Source organism: Thalassophryne amazonica, chromosome 13 (assembly GCF_902500255.1).
Source record: "Thalassophryne amazonica chromosome 13, fThaAma1.1, whole genome shotgun sequence".
Lineage (NCBI taxonomy): Eukaryota > Metazoa > Chordata > Actinopteri > Batrachoidiformes > Batrachoididae > Thalassophryne > Thalassophryne amazonica.
Genome location: NC_047115.1, coordinates 64510868 through 64537576, shown reverse-complemented (window position 1 = coordinate 64537576; position 26709 = coordinate 64510868). Strand labels below are relative to the sequence as shown.

The 26709-nt window shown below is 42.2% G+C and overlaps 1 long non-coding RNA gene across 1 annotated transcript; it reads left to right on the top strand.

The window, feature by feature from the left end:
* Positions 1-671: 671 nt before the first annotated feature.
* LOC117523616 lies at positions 672-23931 on the top strand. Its single transcript, XR_004564556.1, has 3 exons — positions 672-683; positions 14262-14270; positions 23840-23931. It is a non-coding gene; the product is annotated as an uncharacterized LOC117523616 (long non-coding RNA).
* Positions 23932-26709: the final 2778 nt, after the last annotated feature.

The window sequence follows — 26709 nt, the reverse complement described above, 5'->3', positions numbered from 1 at the left end:
AGGGTGCCGGTGGAAATTGGGCTACTGCTGGGCGAAGACGATGAAGAAGAGGAGGAAAACGTTGCCACGAACAGCGGGAGAAGAAGAAAACTAGAAGGGTGGAAATGAGAGTGGGGACTTTGAATGTTGGTAGTATGACTGGTAAAGGGAGAGAGCTGGCTGATATGATGGAGAGGAGAAAGGTAGACATATTGTGTGTGCAAGAGACCAAGTGGAAGGGAAGTAAGAGCAGGAGCATCGGCAGTGGGTACAAGTTGTTGTACCATGGTGAGGACAGGAAGAGAAATGGTGTTGGGGTCATTTTAAAGGAAGAGTATGGTAAAAGTGTGTTGGAGGTTAAGCGAGTGTCTGACAGGGTGATGAGTGTGAAGTTGGAAATTGAAGGGGTGATGATGAATATCATCAGTGCATATGCCCCACAGGTTGGTTGTGAGATGAAGGAGAAAGAAGATTTCTGGAGTGTGTTAGATGAGGTGGTGGAGAGTGTGCCCAAGCATGAAAGAGTGGTGATAGGAGCAGACTTCAATGGGCATGTTGGTGAAGGGAACAGAGGTGATGAGGAAGTAATGGGTAGATATGGTATCAAGGTTAGGAATGGGGAAGGACAGATGGTAGTTGATTTTGCAAAAAGGATGGAAATGGCTGTGGTGAATACCTACTTTAAGAAAAGGGAGGAGCACAGGGTAACATATAAGAGTGGAGGAAGGTGCACACAGGTGGACTACATTCTTTATAGGAGATGCAAGCTAAAAGAAATCACAGACTGTAAGGTGGTAGCAGGAAAGAGTGTCACTAGACAGCACAGGATGGTTGTTTGTAGGATGACTTTAGAGGTAAAGAAGAAGAAGAGAGTGAGAGTTCAACAAAGGATCAGATGGTGGAAGCTGAAGGAGGAAGACTGTTGTGTGAAATTTAGCGAGCAGGTGAGAGAAGCACTGGTTGGAGGGGAAGCAATTTTGGACAACTGGAAAAGTACTGCAGATGTGGTGAGGGAGACAGCTAGGACAGTATTGGGTATGACATCTGGACAGTGGAAGGAAGACAAGGAGACTTGGTGGTGGAATGAAGAGGTCCAGGAAAGCATAAGGAGAAAGAGGTTGGCGAAAAAGTTTTGGGATAGTCGGCGAGATGAAGAAAGTAGACAGGAGTACAAGGAGATGCGGTGTAAGGCGAAAAGAGAAGTGGCAAAAGCAAAGGAAAAGGCATATTGCGAGCTGTACAAGAAGTTGAATAGTAAGGAAGGAGAAAAGGACTTGTACCGATTGGCCAGACAAAGGGACAGAGCTGGAAAGGATGTGCAGCAGGTTAGGGTGGTAAAAGATGCACATGGTAATGTGCTGACAAGTGAGGAGTGTGTGCTGAGAAGGTGGAGGGAATATTTTGCAGAGTTGATGAATAAAGAAAATGAGCGAGAGAAAAGGCTGGATGATGTGGTGAGAGTAAATCAGGAAGTACAGGAGATTAGCAAGGAAGAAGTGAGGGCTGCTATGAAGAGGATGAAGAGTGGAAAGGCAGTCAGTCCACATGACATTCCAGTGGAGGCATGGAAATGTCTAGGAGAGATGGCAGTAGAGTTTCTAACCAGATTGTTTAATAAAATCTTGGAAAGTGAGACCATGCCTGAGGAGTGGAGACGAAGTGTGCTGGTTCCTATTTTCAAGAACAAGGGTGATGTGCAGAGCTGCAGTAACTACAGAGGCATAAAGCTGATCAGCCACAGCATGAAGTTATGGGAAAGAGTAGTAGAAACTAGGCTTAGAAAACAGGTGAAGATCTGTGAGCAGCAATATGGTTTCATGCCAAGAAAGAGCACTACAGATGCAATGTTTGCTCTGAGAATACTGTTGGAAAAGTACAGAGAAGGACAGAAAGAGTTACATTGTGTGTTTGTGGACTTAGAAAAAGCTTATGATAGGGTGCCAAGAGAAGAGTTGTGGTATTGTATGAGGAAGTCTGGAGTGGCAGAGAAGTATGTTAGGGTAGTGCAGGACATATACAAGAATAGTGTGACAGCGGTGAGATGCGCAGTCGGAATGACAGACTCATTCAAGGTGGAGGTGGGATTACACCAAGGATCAGCTCTGAGTCCTTTCTTGTTTGCAGTGGTGATGGACAGGTTGACGGATGAGATCAGACAGGAGTCCCCATGGACTATGATGTTTACAGATGACATTGTGATCTGTAGTGAGAGTAGAGAGCAAGTTGAGTCTAGTCTGGAGAAGTGGAGATATGCTTTGGAGAGAAGGGGGATGAAAGTCAGTAGAAGCAAGACTGAGTACATGTGTGTGAATGAGAGGGAGCCCAGTGGAATAGTGCAGTTAGAAGGAGTAGAAGTGGTGAAAGTAGATGAGTTTAAATATTTGGGGTCAACTGTTCAAAGTAATGGAGAGTGTGGTAGAGAGGTGAAGAAGAGAGTGCAGGCAGGGTGGAGTGGGTGGAGAAAGGTGGCAGGAGTGATTTGTGACCGAAGAATATCAGCAAGGGTGAAGGGGAAAGTTTACAAAACAGTAGTGAGACCAGCTATGTTGTATGGTTTAGAGACAGTGGCACTAACAAAAAGACAGGAGGCAGAGCTGGAGGTGGCAGAGCTGAAGATGTTGAGATTCTATTTGGGAGTGACAAGAATGGACAAGATTGGGAATGAACATATCAGAGGGACAGCTCAGGTGGGACGGTTTGGAGACAAAGTCAGAGAGGCGAGATTGAGATGGTTTGGACATGTGCAGAGGAGGGACCCAGTGTATATAGGGAGAAGGATGCTGAGGATGGAGCCACCAGGCAGGAGGAGAAGAGGGAGACCAAAGAGGAGGTTCATGGATGTGCTGAGAGAGGACATGCAGGTGGTTGGTGTGACAGAGGAAGATACAGAGGACAGGGTGAGATGGAAACGACTGATCTGCTGTGGCGACCCCTAACGGGAACAGCCGAAAGACAAAGAAGAAGCAGTTCCAAAAAGTAACACAATCTGCATTGTATTGTAATATGAGTTCACAATATAGCTTTGCATCAAAATAACTGAGCTGCCCAATCCACATAAATCTGTGCTCCCCCCCCGCCTCCTGGATTTGCCCCTGGATGGCCGTCTGAGCAGAAAGAATTGACAACATTTATTTAAGGAAAAAGCACGACCAGATTGACAGGTAGGATTTTTTTTAATTATTTTTATTTTTTACATTTTTCAGTGTTTCTTATGTCATGTCATTCTCAGAAAGAGACTTTAGGTGCATTTGGCTGGACAAAACAAGCATTTGTTAATGTGTGCGGATCAGCTGTTTTTAGGAAAGACACATATGGAGTGGCACAGAGTTTTAAAAAAAACATAAAAAATGACTTTGTAAAGTTCAGTGCAGTGCAGCTGTCACCACGCTTTGAGAGACAACTGCTGTTTCAACTTGGAGCTTTGGTGCAGAAAACTCATAGCATAGCAAAACTCATAGCACTCATAGCTCATAGCATCAAACGCTTCGTGGGCGAAGTGGGTATTTCAGTCTGCTGCCATCAACCCACAATACAAACGTAATAGTATCGCACAGTGACTTGGATAAGTAACTTTAATTAAATTACTGATTTGGAAAGATTCACGGGTTAGATTACTCGTTACTGAAAAAAAGCGGTCGATTAGAGTAATACGTTACTAAGTAACACGTTACTGGCATCACTGGGTTTGGAGGAACCCCAGGTGACAGGACCATGCCGATAAACATACTGGGATTGACTGACAGAGTGAAACATAAAACCACAAACAACCCTGGAGTCAGTAGCACCTAAAACAAAACCATAAAGAATTACCAAACTAAAGGGAACTGACTGAGTACAAATGGCTGAAAACTAAAGTGGAACTCCAGAAAGGCTAAAGTGTGACATAAAAGAAAACACGACAGGCATACATACTTTATGCCTGAAATTTATTGTTAATCATATCCATATTCATAAATTATTCAGTCTAAAATCTGCACAAATTACATTAAAAATTTAATGTTTTGTGGATCAAGATATGTCCCAATATCATAATTTTTAAAACTATTAAAAACTTTCGTGATTGCTCACATTGTCCTACAACACTGCTTTTACCACAAATTACACCCATCAGGTCCCGATTGAGGATTTGATATTTGTTGTTTCTTGTTTTTCAAAAGTGTACACAATCAGGTGTCACAAATCCGCAATGGGACACTGGATTAACACGCACGCACACAAACACACACACACACACACACACACACACACACATGTATTTGTATATGTAAGAGGACAAGGACCAGAGCCATACATGATGAGAAGGGATATATGAATGTTCTTAGAAGTTCAACAGATAGAGTTGTTAGGAAGCTATTGAATTCCTGGATCTTAGTCTTGATCAAGGACATTCACTGTCCAAGACACTCTGATTCCTCACTCTACTTCTCAAGTGCTGCAATCATGCTGTCCATTGATTCCCAAAGAGCCCAGCATTAAACCAATGTCAGATCAACTTTCCTTGGCACAAAGACACCTAAGGGCCCTTTCCCACTGGCTTTAGGAGGATTTGCGCATGAAATGAGGAGACAAAAGCTGAGCGTCCGCAACAAAGGTGGGCGGAAATGACAAATGTCCCGGGGTGGATCAGCGAATACATGAGGAAGAAAAGCGGACATAACAGGGAACAGAAAACAGAAGCGAAGGCGACCGCGGAGGCGCCCCTATGAGGGGCACAGCGGCCGTGATGCACTCGCTTCATCCGTGCCCACTCTGTCTGCATGCGCGACATACCATTTGTGACCGTGATGTGGCCGTGCTGGGCACACGTCATATCTGTTTTGCACGCTGTCCCGGTCCGCCGCCAAGCCGCGCCAACCCGTCGGTTGCGGATATCAGCGGATGACGGGGGATATGCGGCGCGTTGGTTGTGTATGTCCTGCATATGTCTTCAGTATGTGTTCAGGCAGTGATGTGGATCTCATCTGCAGCAGGATTTTTGAGCCGCTCAAAAATCCTGGCTGCGGATGATCACGGATGGCGGCCGACTCATACAGGAATGTTACATGGTTATTGCGGTTGTTTGGCGGATGTGGGCCACTTTTGTGCGCATTCCATCTGCAAATCCTCCTAAATGCCAGTGGGACAGGGCCCTAAGCCACTGGCTTGAAGATACCTTCCCAACAACCAGTCCATGCAAACAATGAAGTCTGTAGGAGCCACAACACATCCCTGACAAGCACCTATTTTCACTGGGAAAAATTCAGAGATTCTGTTACTGCTGTGTACAGAACTCACAGTACCTGTGTATAGGCTGTTTATGATGGCCAGCTAATCCTTGGTATTCCCACAAATACTCAGGATGTTCCATAGAGCAGCTAAGGCAAGCAAAACCAACACTCTGCAAAACTCAAAATTGACTGGAAAGCATTGCCAGTATTCATACTTGCATTCAGTGAGTACTCGTTGAGGTTGTGGCTTGTGGTTGACTTCTTGCGAGCAAAACCAAACTGTTCAGTTTACTGATGTCTCATTTCAGATTTGAACAGTTTTTTATTCAATTCAAGATGAACCAGAACCTAATTTCTAATATAATCAAAGAGGTAACTTTGGTCTTGGGAGTCCCAACAGTGTTTGCCAAAAAGCAAGGTTAATCCTTTATCCATAATATCATTTAATAACTCGTCAATCTAAAGTGGATTGTGCATTCATGTGGATAGGTAAAATGTCCCTATCCTCTCTCTTTATTTTTTTAATGCCTTTTGGACCTCATAAGAGTAGCAATACAAGAACACATACACATTTGAAAACACAAAATCCCAAGGGTGCCCTGTTTGAACACTCCTCTGCCCACCCTCCAGCTCAGTACTTAGGGAGCATATGCTGGGTGCTGTGCCTCTCTGTCCTGAGGGATCCTTGGGACTGAAGCTCCTGCTGCCCTGCCTCGTCTTCCTATTTACAACCAGAGCCAACTGGACAGGGTTGACGGATTAGTCCCTGAAGCTGGGACTTGCAAGAGCGAGGGAGGGCTGGGTTATAGCTATGGGGGGGGGGGGGGGGGGGGGTCATTCAGTCTAGTGCAATTAGAAGGAATGAGTGTGTGGAGTAAGTGCAGCTGTTTATATGTTGGGGGCAGACATAGTGTGACTTGGACTTTTCTAATCCATTATTGCCAGGCCTTGCTCCAGGTGGCGTTATGTCGGCACACAGAAAGCCGAGTGTGTTGTGATGTGACAACTTGGGTGTGTGTGCAGTGCATTTCTGCACATGTGCATTACAGAGTTGTCCACAGACACATCTGATGTGCTGTAATTGCTGCCCTTTCCATTAAGTGTTACAGTTTGTCCTGAGAGGCAGTCGTCAGCCTACACTTTGTCTCTGCCACGGCCAAACTTTCTTTAGGGCACATTTGGTATTTCATTGCTGCTTTATTTTGTGGCATATTGTCATGTTGTAGCATGCTGTGTGAAATTTATTTCCGACTTGTTTGACCTCCTGCAGTGAACACATTCTCTGTCATTTCAGTAATCAACACCTTCACACCAAGTATTTGTCTCCATTAGGCTGTGGCTTTCGGAGCTATTCTTCTCCACTTAAAGGTGCTATGTGTCACATTTTAATATCAGTATATGATTGCCAAATTAAATGTGATATGTTCTCGTAACTGGTGTGTAAAAATAGAGAGTGTTTGTAATTTCCAAATGATATTCCTGACTGCATTTCTAAGTAAAGCAACATTTGCTGCTGTGTTTCACTTACCTGATATTAAAGTGAAATCTGGAGTATTCAAGCCCCTAAATCTGAAAAGGTTGGGGCAATATGGACAGTATGAACCCAAGACATGTTTTGTGCAGACAATGTCATTTCATTTGTTAATACATCCATTCCTGCCTTTTAGACCTACAATGTATTCCACAAAAGTAGGGACGACACAAAGGAGTTGTAGTAGTGACAGTGATATTATTTCAGATAGGTGATGTCAAAAGGTGATTGTAATCACGATTTGGTGCAAAAGTAGCATCCACAAAAGGCTGAATCTTTGAGGAGCAAAAATGACCAGAGGATGGGGAGCTGATGGTCTAGTGGTTAACCGCTGGGCTTGAGACCAGAAGATCCTTGGTTTAAATCCCAGCCTGACCGGAAAATCGCTAAGGGCCCTTGGGCAAGGTCCTTAATCCCCTAGTCGCTCCTAGTGTGTAGTGAGTACCTTGTATGGCAGCACCCTGACATTGGGGTGAATGTGAGGCATTATTGTAAAGTGCTTTGAGCGTCTGATGCAGATGGAGAAGCGCTATATAAATGCAGTCTATTTACCATTGATTGTCAACAAATGTGCCAAAGAAATATTGAAAAGTTTAAAGTGTTCTTCAGAGAAAGATTGGAAGAGATTTGCACATTAGTCTCAAAAGGAGCTACTCTCAGACTGGCCCTCAAGGCTAAACTACACATTTTCCATCTTTCCCTGCTCTGCCAAATCCTGATTAGCTCATTCATGTGTGTGCTAACACACGTGAATCACATAATCATGATTTGGCAGAGCAGGGAGAGATGGAAAATGTGTATGTTATGTGGTCCCTGAGGACTAGGGCTGAGAACCACTAAATGTAAATGGACTGCCTTTATATAGCGCTTTTCCATCTGCATCAGACGCTCAAAGCGCTTTACAAATAATGCCTCACATTCGCCCCGATGTGAATAATATCATGACACAGTGAAAGCAGTGGTGGGCACAGCTAACCAAAAAGTTAGCTTTGATAACCATTAAACCCATAACTGAAAAGTTATCATTTATGATGCTAAACCGATAAACTGTGAAAAAATGTATCTTTATTACAGATAACCGATAACTTTTAGTATTGATGTTGATGCGGCCACATCAGATTACACTGTCGACTTCTGATAAACCAGTTTCACTTTCACTTTTCGCTGCTGGGTAAATTCAAGGATCACAAACATTAGAACGCATGAAAATGAATGAATAAAAAAAAATCAAACTCCAACCACTGTCATCGTCTTTCAAAAGAAGTAAAACACAGTATTAGAAGTCACAGTTTATCTCTGTCACCGTCATTTACAAACTAAAACGCGGCTGCTTTAATGCATTGATTGATTAAAAGACGTGTAGCAAATATAAATTCTTACCTGTTAGTTTCAGTGGAACTCATCTGAATAAATAACCCACATAAAGCGTCCTTTTTAAAAAAAATCCAAAACAGTATCTAAATGGTGAAGAAAAGAAGTCCCCTGCGCCTTGAGAGCTCCTCTCCCCCACTGAGTCTTGGCCACAAAGAAATAAAATAATATTAAAATTAGTCCACAACATACAGACTAAAATGTTTTATTTTCGGGTTTACAAATGTTTTTGACCATTAAACTTTCCTCACTTTACCAGCAAAAAAATGTTATCGGACTGAAAGTTATCGGAACTCAATTTATTGGAAGATAATTGGTTGGATGATGGTTTTAAAACTTATCTGAAAAGCTAATCCGCTTGCAAAAACATTACCTTTGATAATCACCTGTTATCTTATTAGTGGAACTGTGCCCACCACTGAGTAAAAGGAATATGGTGTAATGTCACTACATAAATGCCAAGGATGCAAGCCTAAGCTGAACACCCATGATATCCGATCCATCAGATGTCATAACATCAAAAAACATCATTCATCAATAGCTGATATAGCAATATGGGCAAGGGATTATATGGAGAAACCTTTGCCCAGCACTACAATATGGAGTTACATTCACAAATGCCACTGAAGCCTTATGTTAACCTCATCCAGAAGCAGCATTGACTCTCTTGTGCTTGAAGATATCTGGGTTGGACCATCACACAGTGGAAATGTGTTCTGGGTTCAGGAAAATCAGTATTTCAGATATCTTTTGGAATTCTGGCAACATTACAACTTGGTAAATGCTTTAGAGTCCCATTTCCTTTTGTTTCTATTGTTGTTGTTGTTGTTGTTGTTGTTTTTGGAATGTGTTGCAGGCCGTAAATGTAGTAATGGATGTATGAAAAGAAGTTGACTACAACAATGACCTATCTTGAGTTGATACTGTCTGCAATGAAACAGACGTCAAAGGAAATGTAAGGATTGTTGCTTTCTTCTCTATTAGTGCAGCAGATAACTGAAACAATCGTGCAAATGGTGATAAAAGCATCAATTCTGCAGAAATACTCCTTAGACACTCCTCTTTTGAAAAAAATCGATTCACCACTTGACTTTTCAATCGGTGGTCAGGTAGGGGTCAGTTGAAGAATTACACAGAGGTCAAAATTAAAAGATATTCCAATCATATTGAAAAACATTCCACATTATTTGCCTGATCATAAAGATTCCAAAAAGGTATAGTTTGGACTATCTGTGACTGAATTCTATGGAGCTACGGGATAAAAACAGCAAGAATGGTGACAAAGGTCAGTTTCATTTTGTACAGGGGTCAAAAGTTGAAGTTGCTGACATATGTTACCCCGTAACGTCATAAGTAAGGATGATACATGGTCCAAACTATTCCTTTTTAGAACCGTGTTAACTCAACTAGTAATTTGCATCACTTTTTAACAAAATTGGAGCAACTTTAACTTTTGACCCCTGTACAAACCAACACTGACCTTTGACACCATTCTTGCTGTTTTTATCCCATAACTCCATAGATTTCATCTACAGACCATCCAAACCATACATTTTTGGAATCTTTATGATGATGATGATGATGATGATGATGATAATGTGGCATAGGTTTCAATATGATTAGAGCATCTTTTAATTTTGACTTCTGTGTAATTTTTCAATTGACCTCTACCTGAGCGCCAATTGAACATTCAAGTGGCCAATTGTTTTTTTAAAAAGAGGATTGTCTGAGGACTATTTCTGCCAAATTTGATGCTTTCATCACTATTTGCAGGATTCCGCTCTAAATATTCTCTTATCTGCTGCACTATATTCATGCTGGTGTAATAATGTCCAACACCAGTCATACCTCTGCCAACTGCATTGGCTCCATTTTCCCAAACTCCCTCTACCCTGTCAGCAGTAATATGTCCACTTTAATGGAGATTTACTGCAAACACCAAATCTCCACATAGTGGGACTTGTGACTGATTGGACTCAGAGAGCTTGTGGCATACCCCACTACTAATTTTCCTTGATTCAGCACTACTGTATGTGAACACCAACCATTAAGCTTGTCTCACAATTACAGATCTTTATGATGCCATAAGGTAAGATTTTAGGCTTTCTTTTTGTCTCTTTTCTGCCTTACAGGGCTGAAAAGAACCTGTGCAGGGACACTGTTATAATCTGTGAGAGAATGTCAATGATGTGCAGCTTTTGAACAACTCATGCAACTCATCTCACTCATGCAAAGTAAACTGCACATTTCTAGCTGCCATTGAAGCTTGTAGTAGGCAAGGAACTTACAGACACAGAAGGACCTGGAAAATGTTTGGTCCAGACAGATCTCATCTAGATCAACTAAAGACAGAAAGGATCAGAATGTGATGGCCTGGTGATCCAGGCTAAACCCATGAAAGCAAAAGGTCAGAGGCAGTGAGCATACGAGGGCTGTCAAAGTATAGGTCCTTTTTATTTTTTTCAAAAACTATATGGATTTCATTCATATGTTTTTACGTCAGACATGCTTGAACCCTTGTGCGCATGCGTGAGTTTTTCCATGCCTGTCGGTGACGTCATCCGCCTGTGAGCACTCCTTGTGGGAGGAGTCGTCCAGCCCAGGTCCACGTGTCGGGACGCAGCCGGCGTGGTGCGGCGGCACAGGAAAAACACCTCCGTGTTGATAACCATTTGTAAAATCCAGGCGGCTTTTGATGGCTTTCAGTGGAGTGAATATCTGAGAAATTGTTTAACAGTTGGGCATGTTCCAACTTGTCCTTAAGGCTTCCAACAGAGGTGTTTTTCCTGTGGCGGAGCGTCGCGGCGGCTGCGAGCCGACGCTGCAATCCGTCCACACGTCTTTCATTAAAAAAATCTCCTTTAACAGTGGAATATCCGGATAAAATGCTGAAACCGACGACTTCTGAAACTTCTCTGTTCTCTCACGACATCCTGGATCAATAGAGCCTGAAATGTGGAGGTTTTCAGCTTGAAACAGGCTGATGACGGCGCCTGGGAGCGCTGCGCGACATCCCACTGCGTGGGAAGTCCTTAAAGCGACAGTATCACCTCAAAATCTCTCATCAGCCATTAAAATTTTCACCGAAAACCAGCTTAATTTTTCGAACAGTGTCCAGTTCGATGTGCCTCACAGGTTTAGAAAAAATTTTGATCAAACAAAGCGCCAGTCTCTCAGCAACTTCTCAGACAAAGGAATTCCGACGAGAGGCTGGACGACTCCTCCCACAAGGAGTGCTCACAGGCGAATGACGTCACTGACAGGCGTGGAAAAACTCACGCATGCGCACGAGGGTTCAAGCATGTCTGACGTAAAAACATATGAATGAAATCCATATAGTTTTTGAAAAAATAAAAAGGACCTATACTTTATTGACAGACCTCGTAAACCCTCAGAAGGACTATTCTATTTGTTGTTATGTGAAGAAAGTTTGGCATCCCTCACGTTACTTGTGTGTACCTGTGCATATTATGTCAGTGATCTTGCTATATAATCATTTCAGAAAAAAAAAAAAAAAAAGCAACTTTTCCATGACCCAATGACCACCACTCAACAAAATTCATACATACAGGCATGGGTAATCATATAACCTGATTTTCACCATCAAGAGGTTATGCTTACCTATGCCAAGGATGTAACCTTTTGACCAGCTTTGTCTGTATGTTTGTTTGTCTTGCTGCATACCTCAAAAAACAAAGATATTTCAGTAAAATTTGGTGAACAGACAGAAACTGTTTGGGGGAAGAACTAATTCAGTTTTGGAGGTGATCTAGAATATATTCTTAAACTGTTATCCAGAAGAATGGCAAATATTCAAAAAGTTGTGAGAAGATGTTTAAAAAATTTGGTGAGCAGATGGATAATGTCCTAGAAAATGAATGATTTTCATTTCAACTGAGGTTATTTCTATAGTGCCAAATCACAACAAAGTTGGCGCAAGGCACTTCACATGGGTAAGGTCTGACCTTATCAACTCCCCTGAACAAGCACATAGGCATCAGTGGAAAGGAAAAACTCCCTCTGGTGGCTTTTTGAGGAAGAAACCTCAAGCAGACCAGACTCAGAGAGGTGACCCACTGCTTGGGCCAGTCAAACAGTAAAAGAGATCAAATGATCAAAGTGCTGACAAAACGTCAAGTACAGATCTGAGTCTTAAAAGTCCCAATTTTAGGTTGTGGTTTAATGTTGTGGGTCAGCATCCTTATGGCACGTTGTCATGGGTAAGTGGGAAGGTGAAACTTCATCCAGTGGACCAGCAGGTGGCACCAAACTCTAGGTTGCAGTTGCTGCTGCAGCACCTCAGACAGACAGAAAAAGAGCAGAATCAGATGGACAGAACTAACAGCACCTAAAGCACTAGTTCCCAGCAATATATCAAATAGTAAAGGTTGCTAATGTGGTTGCTGGCGGCTTGCCCTTTGCTTCACTAACAAACCCAGGTTTCAGATATAAGGCAGAGACCTGCACCACTGTAAATAACAATTTAAATGGACAGGAAAAATGCTGACATACAATGCATGTACAAAGGGAAAACAGATGAATCTAGACTTGAATGACTCTAGCGAATCAGACTGTTTTATTTCAGCAGGCAGATTTTTCAACAAAACAGGGACATGATAAGAGAAAGCTCTGTGGGACAGGATGAAATGTGTCCGGCAGTCCATGCCATCGAAGAGGTCCTAGCTGCCACCAGCTGCAGGATGAAATATGTAATGTGCAGTGGCTTGAAGGTTGAAGGACCTGTTGTGACTTGGTGAAATTCTACAGTTTACTGCAGGCCCCCTGCATTATACATTTATTTGATGTAATAATCACTTTTGACTCTGTTTACCACAGATTAAAAGTTGAACTTGATTGCTGGTCCACTGGATGAAGTTTCACAAGAGCACCATGCTTATAGAGTGCAAACCTCCACCAACACTAGTTTCCTATTCCACAAATTTTTACCCTGAAAAAAAAAAAAAAAATCAAGGTCAAATTCCTGTTAGAAGTGACTTTTCACAAGCTAAATTAGATGTGATCCAACACCACAAGCATGTATTTAGTTCATGCAATTGAATGGAGGTGTTTTCTTGTGATGGTGTCAGGGTTTTTTTTCCAACATTTTCAGTTTCAGATAATTTTCACAGAACATTGTTTATACCCTGCTCACACTTAACATCAATGAGCCAGAATGCCCCATGAATGAGGATTCGACCCACATTGAGGCAAATTCGAGGTACATTTGAAATCCTCGTACAGCATTCTTCCAGCAGTCTGTACGTTCGTGCAGCCACAGTACATGCGCTCTACACTTGTGGTGCACTCGTGGTAGAAACCATAACGAACAGCAGTCGAGGTGAACTCTTAACTGCATTCTGACTGCACTCAAATATATTCTCACAGTGTCAAAACAGCATTCGAAACAGTCTGATCGCTTCCAAGGAAAATCTGCCATGGGATGCAGATCCCATTCGGGATGCGCAAAGAAAATTTGGTAATGTGCAATGTCATTGGCACACATTAATTTAGTGAACTAGTGCATCCCTGAGCAGAGGGGCAGCGTGCACAGCTGAACAGGCTGTTATATCCATAATAAACTTAAGATTACAGATCCATGGTCATGCCATCTCATGGGTTACATAATGTATGTGAATTATGATGATCATCATAGTTGTCACGCCACATGCAGCTGCAAGGCACCCTGTCCTACAGTATGGTGCGGCACCCATTGCTGCATCAAGCCGGGTCAAAGGCACTGCGCACTGCCCCACAGCACAGCTGACTGGGGCATCACAGCTGTGAACACATATTGTGACATATGCACCATCTACCTCTGTTCAAGCCGTGACAGTGCACCTGCGTCAGAAAGCCATCAGGACATAAATAAAAATAAAAACTCACCTTTGGAACGCTTCTAGCTGCGTCTCGCAGCTGTGGGGTACCACACACACATCTGAACGGGCTGTTATATCATAATGGTAAATGGACTGCATTTATATAGCACTTTTCCATCTGCATCAGATCCTCAAAGTGCTTTACAGTTATGCCTCACATTCACACAAACACACTCAAACACTGATGAGGGTGTTGCCATGCAAAACGCTCATGACACACTGGGAGCAACATGAAGATTAAGGACCTTGCCCAAGAGGCCTTAGTGACTTTCCAGTCATGCTGGGGTTTGAACTGAGGATTGTCTGGTCTCAAGCCAAATACTTAACTACTAGACATCACCTCCTCTAATAAACCTGAGCTCACAGACACATTGTCATGCCCTCTCATGGGTTATATAACATAAGTGAATTATGATGATCATCATATCTATAACATCACATGCAGCTGCAAGGCACCCTGTCCTACTGCAAGTCAAAGGCTCTGCATAGTGTGCAACTTACACCCATAATGAGCATGATCACTTCAATCACATCACTTGTGATTGCGCTGCCACGTCCATAATGAGCATGATATTACAGATCCATTGTCAGTCTTTCTCATGTGTTAGGAGATGTACCTGTGATATCATGTTCTCATGGCTGTTCCACCCTATCCAGATGGCCACGCTACACGTCAGCATGCCACAGAGATGCGCTGAGTCACAGTCCATGTGAACATGCTGCCACAGCTGTAATAAACATATACTGACCGATACAGCTTCCAAACCATTAGAAGGACTGACGATGCAACCATTTACCAACACACTACAATGTAAGTAAAGTAAGTAATCACCTTTGGAATGGCTCCAGATGTGCTTCCCACCTCTGTATGCTGCGGAGGACCTTTCTGGTTGGATGTGACATGGCCCGCTTCGAATTCACCCCCAACCACGATCAGATTGTTTCAAATGCTGTTTTTACACCACGAGAATATTTAGAATGCAGTCAGATTGCAGTTAGAGTCCACCTCGACTGCCGTACGATATTTTTCCACCTCAAATGCATTTTGAAAGTGGAGGGCATGTGCTCTACGTTCGGGCTGGCTATGGGACTGTGCCCGACTGTTTCGACTGCTCTCAGAATACTATCCGAAGTTTTCAACTGCACCTCAACATTTCACGAATGTGGGTCGAATTTCCATTTGGATGGCATTTGGACTCATTCAGCCTCTGGTGTGACCTGGTGTGACGGGGATGTTATTCTTACTGCATTCTGTCAGCATTTTGGGATTTTAAATGTGTTCACCTGCATTCGAACTGTGTTTGGGTGCTATTATACACAACATGTGCATGGATCATTTGAGGTGGGTCGGGGCACACTATGATTATTCGGATGGCATTCTTGCACATTTCTTAATCCCTCCCAGATGTGGCACAAATTGTTTTTTATTTCTATTCTGCCTGATTCGGCTTCATTTGTGTGTGACGGGGCTCTTATCTTATAAGGTTAGACCTTACTTGTGTGGAGCACCTTGAGGCAACTTTGTTGTGATTTGGCGCTATACAAATGAAAATAAATTGAAAAATTGAAAAATGGTCTTTGCTATGTACAATTTGTCTTCGCTTTTTGTCACTTGTCACTTGGTTTCCGACTGATAACTGGAAGATAGACAAACAGGCATAAATTGGAACCTCCATCCAATTTTGGTGGTGTAGATAAGTCTATAACAAAAAATTATTAAGGCACTTTTGATTGCGATATAATGCAAAATGTACACCAAATCGGCTTTTCAGTATGTCCACAAAATCCACAATCTGGATCAGATCCAGATTAAACATTGTCAGGTGTGTGTGAGTGCTAGTCTGCACCTCAGTTTCAAGTATAAGAGGTACTGGGGTCTGTTTCATTAAGACATAATGTAAAATACACATTAAAAGGTGTTTTCAATGTTAAATTTAAATGGCCACAAAATCTGTAATCCAGATCAGATCTGGATCAAGCTTTGTCAGACGATGAGTCCATGCTACATAATACTCTCAAATATGAAATAAATTCCATGTTTTTTGACACAGTTATGAATATCTGAAATTTTGTTCAATGTTAAAGGATAGGGATTTTTTCCAAGATTTTTCCTGACTTTGACCTTGGACCTGTGACCTATGACCTTGACAAATGAATCAGTTCTTGCTTATTAGGGTATATAAATCCTCTGCAAAAATTTCATCATGACACATCATGCTGTTCACAAACAGACCAACAAACAAACAACATGGCCCAACTTCGTTGGTGGAGGTCACTAATTGATGTTCATATTAGATTTCCTTTCCAAGAAAAAGTGGTCAGTTAATTTTAATACCATAGAGCCAATAATAATAATGTGTAAGAACCACCATAGTTGTATCTCCACATTAAGATTAAAATTTATTTATTGTAAAATGCTCAAATTCTGCACATATACCCAACATCTTCTTTACAGAACATAAAAGTCAGAGAAATTCATGTTATATCAAAGTAATATTTTTGTAAAGGGGAAAAGATATGTACATCTATTTTACTCCATATCTTGTTAATACCTACTATGTTACAATAGTGGCAAAGCTATTAATAATCTAGAAATTAATATGTGTATTATTCCATCTGAAGAAACAGAATGTAAATGTGACTTGTCATGGATTTAATTATTCAGTTATTCAGGATATATGCTTAATTAAGTTTATGTTGCTCAAGGCATTGATAAGCATATTATATATGTTGTACCCATTAGTGGTGAGGTTTAAGATAAAATAGCAGTGATAGACATATATAATTAAATATTAAGATGTGATTTTAGATAAATGTGCTTGCACCAACATTCAAGGACCACAGTTACATTCTAATTCCCTTAGGTGTGCTGTATGTTCATGGCCAGGAAGTGTTCTATTGTACATGGTGTGTTTTACTACTGCCGTGTTGATTCAAAATATTATAAGATACAACTTACATAATGTGGCTTTTAAAACTGCCATTTGAGTCACACTTCATGTGTGGCGTTTGTGTACATCTGTCTTTTTATAGCTTTAGCCTTATAAAGAAAATGTAGTAATTACATGTTTATGTAATTAGATCAGTAATTCAAAAGAATAAGCTTGTGTGCTTCCCATTAGTAATAAAGTAGCCCTTTGTGGCCTGTATATGTCATATGGAAGGCCGTTCTTTCATTAGTTAACACACAAATAGACATATCACTTTTCCAGTAGGCTTCCCATACACACACAACTTGCACCTAGAGACACTTGCAGTTATGCAGTAAATACATATAATGCATCACACAGTGCCTGCCTCACATGTAACACTTACTCGCACAGTCAGCATGGTCACAGTTCCTGCACAGGCAACAACGAAAATTACTGAAACACACTATGCAACACAAGATTAAGGGCCCCTTCACACATAGTACGAATAAGTACAACTCAGGGTGAACCACGGCGGAACACCTCGTATGAGCGAACCACGAAAACATCAAGCTGACGAGCAGGCATGTACAATGCCACTGCGACAGTTTCGTGCACACGGGAACACAGTGTGAGCAGCTGGGCGATGCTGCAAAATAAATAAATAAATAAATAAAAATTCATGCCACCCACAGGATTCAAACCTGCAATTTCCAAAAGCTCTGATTGCCAGTCAGAAACTTTACCACTGAGCTACCATAACTGTCCTGTAAAAGGTGCAGGAAAATGCCTGATACCAAGAAGGACATGGACATATTTAAGAAAAAATAAAACCGCGCACCACCCCAAACAAAACAGGAGCAGCCGAATGGACAATAACATATAAAAACAATACATTTCATTGAATCCCTCTTATCAAGCCGGCAATACAAGTATGATCCATCTGTTCCTCTGTAGATGACCCATGGTCACAGACGTGCAGTCATGAAATGACATGAATGAGAAGCAGGTCGCTCTTATCATGTCCTCATCTGCTGGCGGCATGTCCAGCCAGCCCTTCAGGCGTGTCCTGCCTGACACACATGGATGGCGTGCCACGGGACACGCACCACGTCATGTGGAACAGAGCTCAGGTGGGTGACGTGACATTCATATCACCTGCTGCGTGTTCTGATCTAACAGTCCGTTTCACCTGGGGTAGCCTGTCAATGTGCATGCTGTGCACATGCTCACTGCAGCCCATTTTTTGAGGTAAGACTAAAATAAGATTAGCCTCCTCTGTACCAGGCTAAAAACTTTAGTTGGATAACGTGAAACTTTATCTGACTGAAAGCTTTGTGCAACAACTAATGTAAAAAAAAATAAAATAAAATAAATCAGTCAACTAAGTGAGTTCATTCGACTAAACAAGATTCGACTGCTTCATGAAACCGGGCCCTAATGTTTGACAAATGGAAGACCATATACATATTGCTGATCACAAGATTAGGCAAAGGAGCTTGATTACCCATTGCCACCGAAGCAAAAACAAGAATGGAAACAAAATTGTAACTGGTGACAGCATAACATGCAATCTGCAATCTCAGATGATACAAACTAATATACACTTTACATCTACCAGCCTGAACAAGCCCAGACATGTGCCAACATGCATATTTAAACTAATAGATAATAGAATAACCACAGGTTATTGTATTAACAGATGTCAACATGGCCCAAAATCGGAGGTCCACCCCAGACAGCAAATGGATCCAGGCCGGATGTAGTCCAACATCCAATCCTGGATGTAGTCCATCCATTTACCAATCCTGAAAATGGATCCGGTCCAGACAATTTTTACACCCTGCCCCAGATCCGGCATGGCTCCACTTTATAGTTATGGAACAGATCCGGACCAGATCTGAACCGGATCCACAAAAGATCAACCGTTTACAGCCCATACCTGGCACAGATCTGGGACAGATGTGGTCCACATTTGAACTCTTGTAAGAACTTAATCTGCCAATAAAACACATTTTGGTGTGAAATATTATCACACCAATGTGTTTTAATGGCTAATCAAGTTTTGTCTATTGTGAGTGATAAAACAATCACATTGCTTTGCTTTCAACAAAGTGCTCTTTATTGACATTGCACATTTTTATGTTAAAAGCTGAACAAGCATAACAAGCTTTTATCTGTCAGGTGTGTACATGAAACCAGCGACAATTCCACAGATTCTTGTCCTTATCAGACTTCTTCAGACCATCTTTCTCTTCATCTTTTCTCTGTCCAATGTGGCCCCGTGACACAGACATGCTGGAAAATTATTTTATAACTTGAGAGCTCTAAAGTTTGGGATGTCCACATGTTACATTTAAGGTGTGTTTACACATAACCAAGATGCGTTATGAATGTCATTTTTCTGTCATTCGTGACACATGCCTGACATTCTTAATGTGACTTAACCCATCTGAATAGGTTTCTTAATAGTGCGTGTTGGTGCATGATATTTTTGATATTCGTGGAGCATGTTTTTGCCTGTCAAAAAATCTTCCATGAATGTCACACACCACCCTCATTTCGTCTCACGTCGTGGAGGCCACAACTGAGCGTATTGATCCATCTTGATGAGTATTGAGCCTTAATAGAACGTGACAACGTTTGTAATGGTTCCTGTGATGGTTCTTGGAGCCCAAACTGTCACGCGTTATTACGAAGTGACATGGAAACTGTCAAGTTTTAACACGACTTGTAACGTGGCGTCACATTTCACTGCACGCATAACGGATCAGTTTTCTGTCATGTGTGCACAATTAAACTTGGCTTCAAATGTCGGTCCACAGTTCCTGCTGAAGCTCCTCAGGACGCTCCTGTAGGTGTTCCACCTGCTGTAACCGATGAGCGAGAGAATGAGTCTGAGCCAGAGGAACCAGAGGAGCGAGAGGAGACTCACGTGCAGCCAGACATCTCTGAACCTCCTCCAGTTCGGCGGAGGAAGAAGTGCGCGCACAATTAAACCCTGCGCTGCACAACATTGTTTGATTGCTGACCCCAAGTTGGCTAAAAGTCAAATTTCAGTGCTCTTCAGCGTGCTCCTGCAGGTGTTCCACCTGCTGCATCTGCCTGATGTTTGGGGAAATGCGCCAGACGAGAGCCGCATGAAGCCACACATCTGGCTCTGTCCTCCTTCTCCTCTCTGCGCCACTCCATGGCACAGAGCCCAACTACGCATGCAGTCACAAAGTTCTTCTGAAAAACTGGAGCGATCTGAATTCGGTTGGATGAATATGGGTGTGTGTGTGGAGACAGTTCACCTTGTTCACAACGTGACAGAACTTAACGATGCGCTGTGGAACACTATTCTTGACCGTGCATAATGGTTCCTGATAATTCTCCGGCAACATGTGCCATTAATCGTAATGTGTGGTAACAGGTTGCAGCAGTTCCTGAGGACACCTGATGCCTCTGCCCCGAATCATCACATTCGTAATCAGCGGCCAAGAATGTGTACTTTGTGGCATTCGTGACTTGTCGTCATTATGTGTAAACGTAGCATTAGCTTAAGCATCTCGAAGGAGCCACACAGCATCACTGCAGCGAACAACCAGTCCCACTTTACAACTTGTGTCGTAACAGCCATGCTTTGAGTGGCATTTATTCTCTGCATAAGTTCCGTGGATCTGAGGAAACTGATTTGTATCTGTAACGCACAGGTCAGTGTCCACGGACTTATAAAACTTGCTTGTCGTAAAGAAAAAAAATGCTTTGTGATAAGCATTTAAAAAACCACTAACCCCCCCCCATGATGAAATTCGCACATCCCGCGGATTCGCTGAGTTTTCACAGCCCTGAGTTTAAAACCGCTAATGGATAGTTTCTGCCGAGTGCAGATAAAATTGCTTATTGTTTTGTTCTATGTGTTCCAGAACTGAAAAGTGGAGCCGTGCCGGATCTGGGCCAGGGTGCAAAAACTGTCTGGACCGGATCCGTTTTCAGGATTATTACCGGATGTACTACATCTGGCCCGGATCCATTTGCTGTTTGGGACAGGTCCTCACCTGTATCTATTAGAACACAAAATTTCAGAGCTGAAGATGTGGTGTTATGGAGAGCAGGCAGATGAGTAGTTAAAGTCTTTTTTTATTTAAACACAGAGAAAAAAGCCATAGAAAGTCCTCAAGCACAGCAGAGGGTGCCATGAGACCTTGGAAAAAAAAAATACCCCCAACCGCAAAACAGACTTATTGGTATTCCATGATAACAGCAGCAGAAGGCACTGCAAGTTCATCAGAGAAGATCAACTCTGAAGGAAAAACAGCACAAAATTTGTTGTGAGTAACAGTGCTGGCAAAAGGCAGGGTTCATTGCTCAAAAACATGATGAACACTGGCTCTGGTAGTTTTTATGAAGTTAATTTTTGAAGTTACTTCCAGACATATTGTACACAGACTCATTGACATATGCCAACGTTTGCACTGCTCATCACAGAGAATAAACATTTCAAAATCTCAACTTTGTATTATTCCTCGACATTACTGAACAAAACATCAAATTCCAAGTGATACCGAAACACTAGGGTGCTTAGCACTTTGCAAAATACTCAAAACACTCAACATGACACGTTTACTGTGCAGGCATATGGAATCAGAAACACATTTGCCATGATGACAGACACACAAACATCGGAAGGCAGAAACAATTCGGCATGTTTTGAAGAAACACAAATCACAAGTTACCAGACACTTACACGCTCACTTTGCATCAACATAACTCAAAACATCCTTGCATGTATACACAAAATGCTCCCAAGCACATTTACTACACAGAGACACATGCGCACACTGGCAGAAACATTCTAACATTTTCACCCTCCACTGGCAAACCAAGAAACGTGTACAGACACACAGGCACAGCTCCGTCTACTTCTAGGCCTTCAGAAGGTATTTTCTCTCTCTCTCCCTCGTCAGACCCCGTAGCAGAGGGCAGGCAGTAGCTAATAATAGGTATTGACTGGTTCAACGTGGGATGAGCAAGGTTCAACCATTGGATCTTCAAATGCGCCCGGGGGTCACTCGCGCAGCAAACACGTCTCCCCGGACCTGGCTGAAAGAGAAGGCATTTTAAACTTTCATGACTTCTCTGAAATCACGCCTGTTTCGCCTTTCAGGCCTTAACTCTTTGTACTCAAAGCGCTCAACCCGATCAATATCCGAGAAGCAGAGAGTGGAGAGAGAGAGGGAGAGGTGGGGGGGATGAAATCCAGACATCTTTATTTCAGTGCCTAGAAGTGTTTTGCGAAACACACGACCAAGGTTTGTCCGGCCACTGATTAGCATTATGACCAACAGACTTCACCAGATGACAGCCAAAGAATGTGTACACACACACACACACACACACACACACACACACACACACACACACACACACACACACATTTTCTGAATGCCCCTCTGGTGAGAAAGGAGGTGGAGATGGAAATACGTGAATCTCACAAAATTCAGGAAAAAAAAAAAAAGTAGAGCGCCCCCTCTGGTGATACATAAGTTTTGATTAGTGTGTGATTTTGTTTGTTCATATTTGAATGAGTGAGGAATCAGGGTGTCTGGAATTATTACTTTCCTGGATCAAAGGTAATGCAGTGCTCACATGTCGGTGGGGTCGTTGTAGCAGAATTCCTGTCATCTGCAGACCGTAAGTGACAACGTGAGGCACCATATTTTTTAATGCTAATTACATGAACAGTGCTTTACTGAATTGAAAGATACAGTTTTAGCGTTTTGCACAGCATTACAATTATTACAGGAAGCTTTTGTTCTAATGGCAGCTTAAAAAGTAACTTTTTCTGAGGTTTTAGATGGATTCTTCTCTTTAATATCTCACAAATAATTCACAATCACAAGTGCTGTCTTCACTGAACCTCACTGAAAACACTGCTGCTTACAGCCAACATGTGGATGCAGCATTAGATTCAGGCTTTCAGTGTCTTCCAAGTCAACAGTGTACCTATATGAGGGATAATTATTGAGCTTGTGGAGACATTCGCTTATCTCGGCTGTGCCATTCAGATTTTGGGACCAAAAGACACCAGGGAAGAGATTATGAAGTCATGAGGTCCCTGGACAAAGATGTTTTATCAGTGTCAATATTGTTGCAGGAGAACTAAGATGTAAGTATTTTGGGTCTTGCTAAGTGACCTAAGAGATGTCTTTGGTGTTGTCTTTGATTTTTCCAAAGCATTTGATTCAGTTAATCAGACTGCTCTATGGGACATTCTGAGAATTTATGGGATCTGCAAGTAAGCTGTTGGACATCATAGCCAGCCGATAACACAAGTACAGTGAATGCTTTGTTGAGTGGGGGCAGAGTGTATAACTTCTTCCCAAAAATTCTGGTGAGCATCAGGGATGTGTTCTGGTTCCTACAATGTTCATTACATGCATGCATGGACTGGATGTTTGGTAGGGTTGTGACCAGGGGCCTCATGTACAAAGCGTGCTTACGTGCAAAAACGTGACATACATCCGTCTCCACACCAACGTTCAGATGTATCAAAAGTGATGTGAATGTGGAAATGTGCACTGCGTCACACACAAAAATTCTGGCTGGCGTACGCACATTTCTACAGCTATTGTTCAACTGCCAGCATGTAGAAACCATTAACAGTGTGAAAACAAGAAGTTATCAGAGTGATGTGCACATCAGAGACACACTTATCAACAATTAACACATCCATGTGCAGTTTTATGGGTGTAAAAGCATGTGGAAAATGATGTGGAAAATGGCACAAACAATGGCTACATTAGGGTCAGAGGAGCTTGCAAATGCTGCAATCTGACATGAGCATGTCTTCAGGGAACGCAAAGCTTTTCTTGCAAATGACAATAATTGGCTCATAAACCGATTTTGATTACCAAGGCCACTGATACTGGCATTCCGTGCAAAACTTTGGCCATCCCAGAGCGCAATACGGCAAAGAGCCAGGTACCCACACAGGTGCTGACCACGCTGGGCTTCCTGGAAACAGGGGCTTTCCAGCGGGAGCTGGCTAATCAGTCAGGAGTGTGCCAGTCAACCTTAAGTGACGCCATACCAGCTGTGTGGAACGCAATCGTCCAAATGTCATCACATCCATCATATTCCAACTTTAAAGTGCCAATTGCAGCAAGAGCCGGTTTCCATGTAGTCAGAGCTATTGACTGCACACATGTTCACATCATAGGTGATGCGCAAGTGTGCATCAGGCTGGTGGGTGGCATGGTGCACAATGGCAGCTGCTTGCTGTGTAAATAGTGCATTCATGTAATTGATCTGAGTGTAAACCACCACGGCCACATTTGGGCATGTGCACATTCAAATATGTTTTATTATTATTAATGCATTTTTTTTATTTTTGCTTGATGGTGAGCTGCAGAGCTTCTTAACAGACTTTCTGTGTTCAGCATGTGTCAATAAATACATATGTAAAGTGTGAATGTCACACTGTCAGCAGAGGTGCGCCTCACCTTTCTAAGCTCACAGAGTGTTAGCCTCTCACACACACACACACACACACACACACACACACACACACACACACACACACACACACACACACACACACACACACACACACACACACACACTCCATAGCGCCCATGAACATTTCTCAAGTTTCATGATTAATCCTTTTAACCACATACCAAATAAACTTTTCCTGCATGTCTCCACATAATTTCCAGTCATCTATAATATATTTTATTTTCTGTGTTCATGTTGTCTGATGTGACGTTGTGGAGAATTCTCACTCAAAGGAGGTATTTACATGAAATTGCATATTTTTGTGCTAACGCCAAATTCTGGGTTTTGGTGTACGGTACACCATGTTTCACTAGGAAATCCACGTAAGTCTTTGTACATGAGGCCCCAGCCATTTACATTTTTTTTTTTTTTTCTGTGAGTCAAGGTTCACTAATCTTGAAAATGCTGTGACCTTTACGGAATCAGTAGATGTGTTGATTATTGCACTTGAGAATCAAAGTGAGGACTCATAGTTTCTGGGATTGTGATCACCCTGCATCAAGACAAAAATAAATGTTGTGTCACATTTCAGGGACTGCACCCTTCTGAGGCTGCATTCATTGGCCACATATGATATAAGTGGCGTGGCTCGGCTTCATCACTTTGAAGGCTACTTGGAATGTGGACAACAAATGCAGCTTTCTTTTCCTCCCAAACAAAGGATGCAACAGGTGTATCCTTCGGGCCCAAACAATCCCAAGAGTCATTGGGTGATTTTTTTTTTTTTTCTTAAAGGCAGAACAGTTGGGGGGGGGGGTAAGAGCAACTTTGGGCTTCATATGTATAACTGTAAATAAATGTTTATAAATGTTAAATAAGTACTTAAAAAATAATAGAAAAATATGTGTTGTGCACAGTATGCTAGCTTGTCACTTGCAAAAAAAAGTGACAAGGTTGCTAGGGGACAGGGGGTATGGGCAGCAAAAGCCTATGATGTGGTTGCTTCAGCTTCCACTCTCTCCGAAGGCCAAATTGTTGTCAGACACAGCCTTCAAAGTATGTTCTCTCTGAACTGGGACACAGCCACAGGCTTTCAATGACTTCTTGGACTCAGCCATCAAAAGTTTATCTGTTTGTGTCAATTATTGAACTTGTTGAAAGATCCACATATCTCAGGAGTGGCATTCATGACTTTCAGACTTCAGCCTTTCAGTTCAAGAGATGCCTGTGAAGAGCATATGGAGATATAATGTTGGCGGACTGAAGTGTTTGTCGATGCTGATATGTTTGAAAGAGAACAAAGGTCCAATGTTTGGAGTCCTGGGGCCTCACGTATAAAGACTTGTGTGGATTTCCTACTGAAACATGATATACGTCAAAACCCAGAAACTGACGTAAACACAAGAAAATTCAGATCTATCAAAGTGTGTATGCATGGATCCAAGCACATTTCAATTGTACATCGCAATCAACGTGGAATTGAATGCACATGCACACACACCAAACTCCTCCCTTTCCACACCCCTATTTCCCTATTTAAATATGCAAATTAATGTAAATAGGCTGTGGGAGCTGGGAATCCTCACTCCATCAGATCAGTAAACATGAATACAGAAAATAATTTATGGCAAGTGTGAGCTACAGATGGCTGGACATGACGTGGAGACATGCAGGGATAGTTTATTTGGTACTCTTGCAAAAGGAACAAAAATGAAACAGAAAAAATATTAGGAGTGTGTGTGAGGCCGCAGTGAGCTCAAAGCAGTGCACACACACACGGAAATTAAAACAAATTAGGTGGGTGACAGTGTGTGACATTCACAACTTGACATGTTTATTGACAAATATGGAACTCAGGGAGACAATCAGGGGCCTGTTCAGAAGCTCTGCAGCTCTCACTTCACCATCAAAAAAGAAAACACATTAATAATAATAACAAAAACAAATTTCAATACACGCATGCCCAAATGTGCCCACACTGGTTTTCTTTCAGAACAGTTACACAAATTGACTATTTATTCACACAGCCATACATCATGCACCATGCCAGCCTGCCTGTTCCCACCCTAACCCAATGCATTTGCACATCACATATGATTTGACCATTGATGGAATGAAACTGTTTCCTATTAACAAAAACAATTTCATTTTGTGATGGTGCCTTTATAGCAATGTGTGTGTGGTATATAGCTCCGATTACATTATGGAAACTGCCTGTCACTGCAAATTGCACTTTAATGTTGGAATGTGATGTACCTGGATGACATTCGGATGATTACATTGCAGACAGCTGGCATGGCTCTGCGCAAACTGACTGGCACACTTGTAATCGATCATCCAGCTCACGCTGGAAT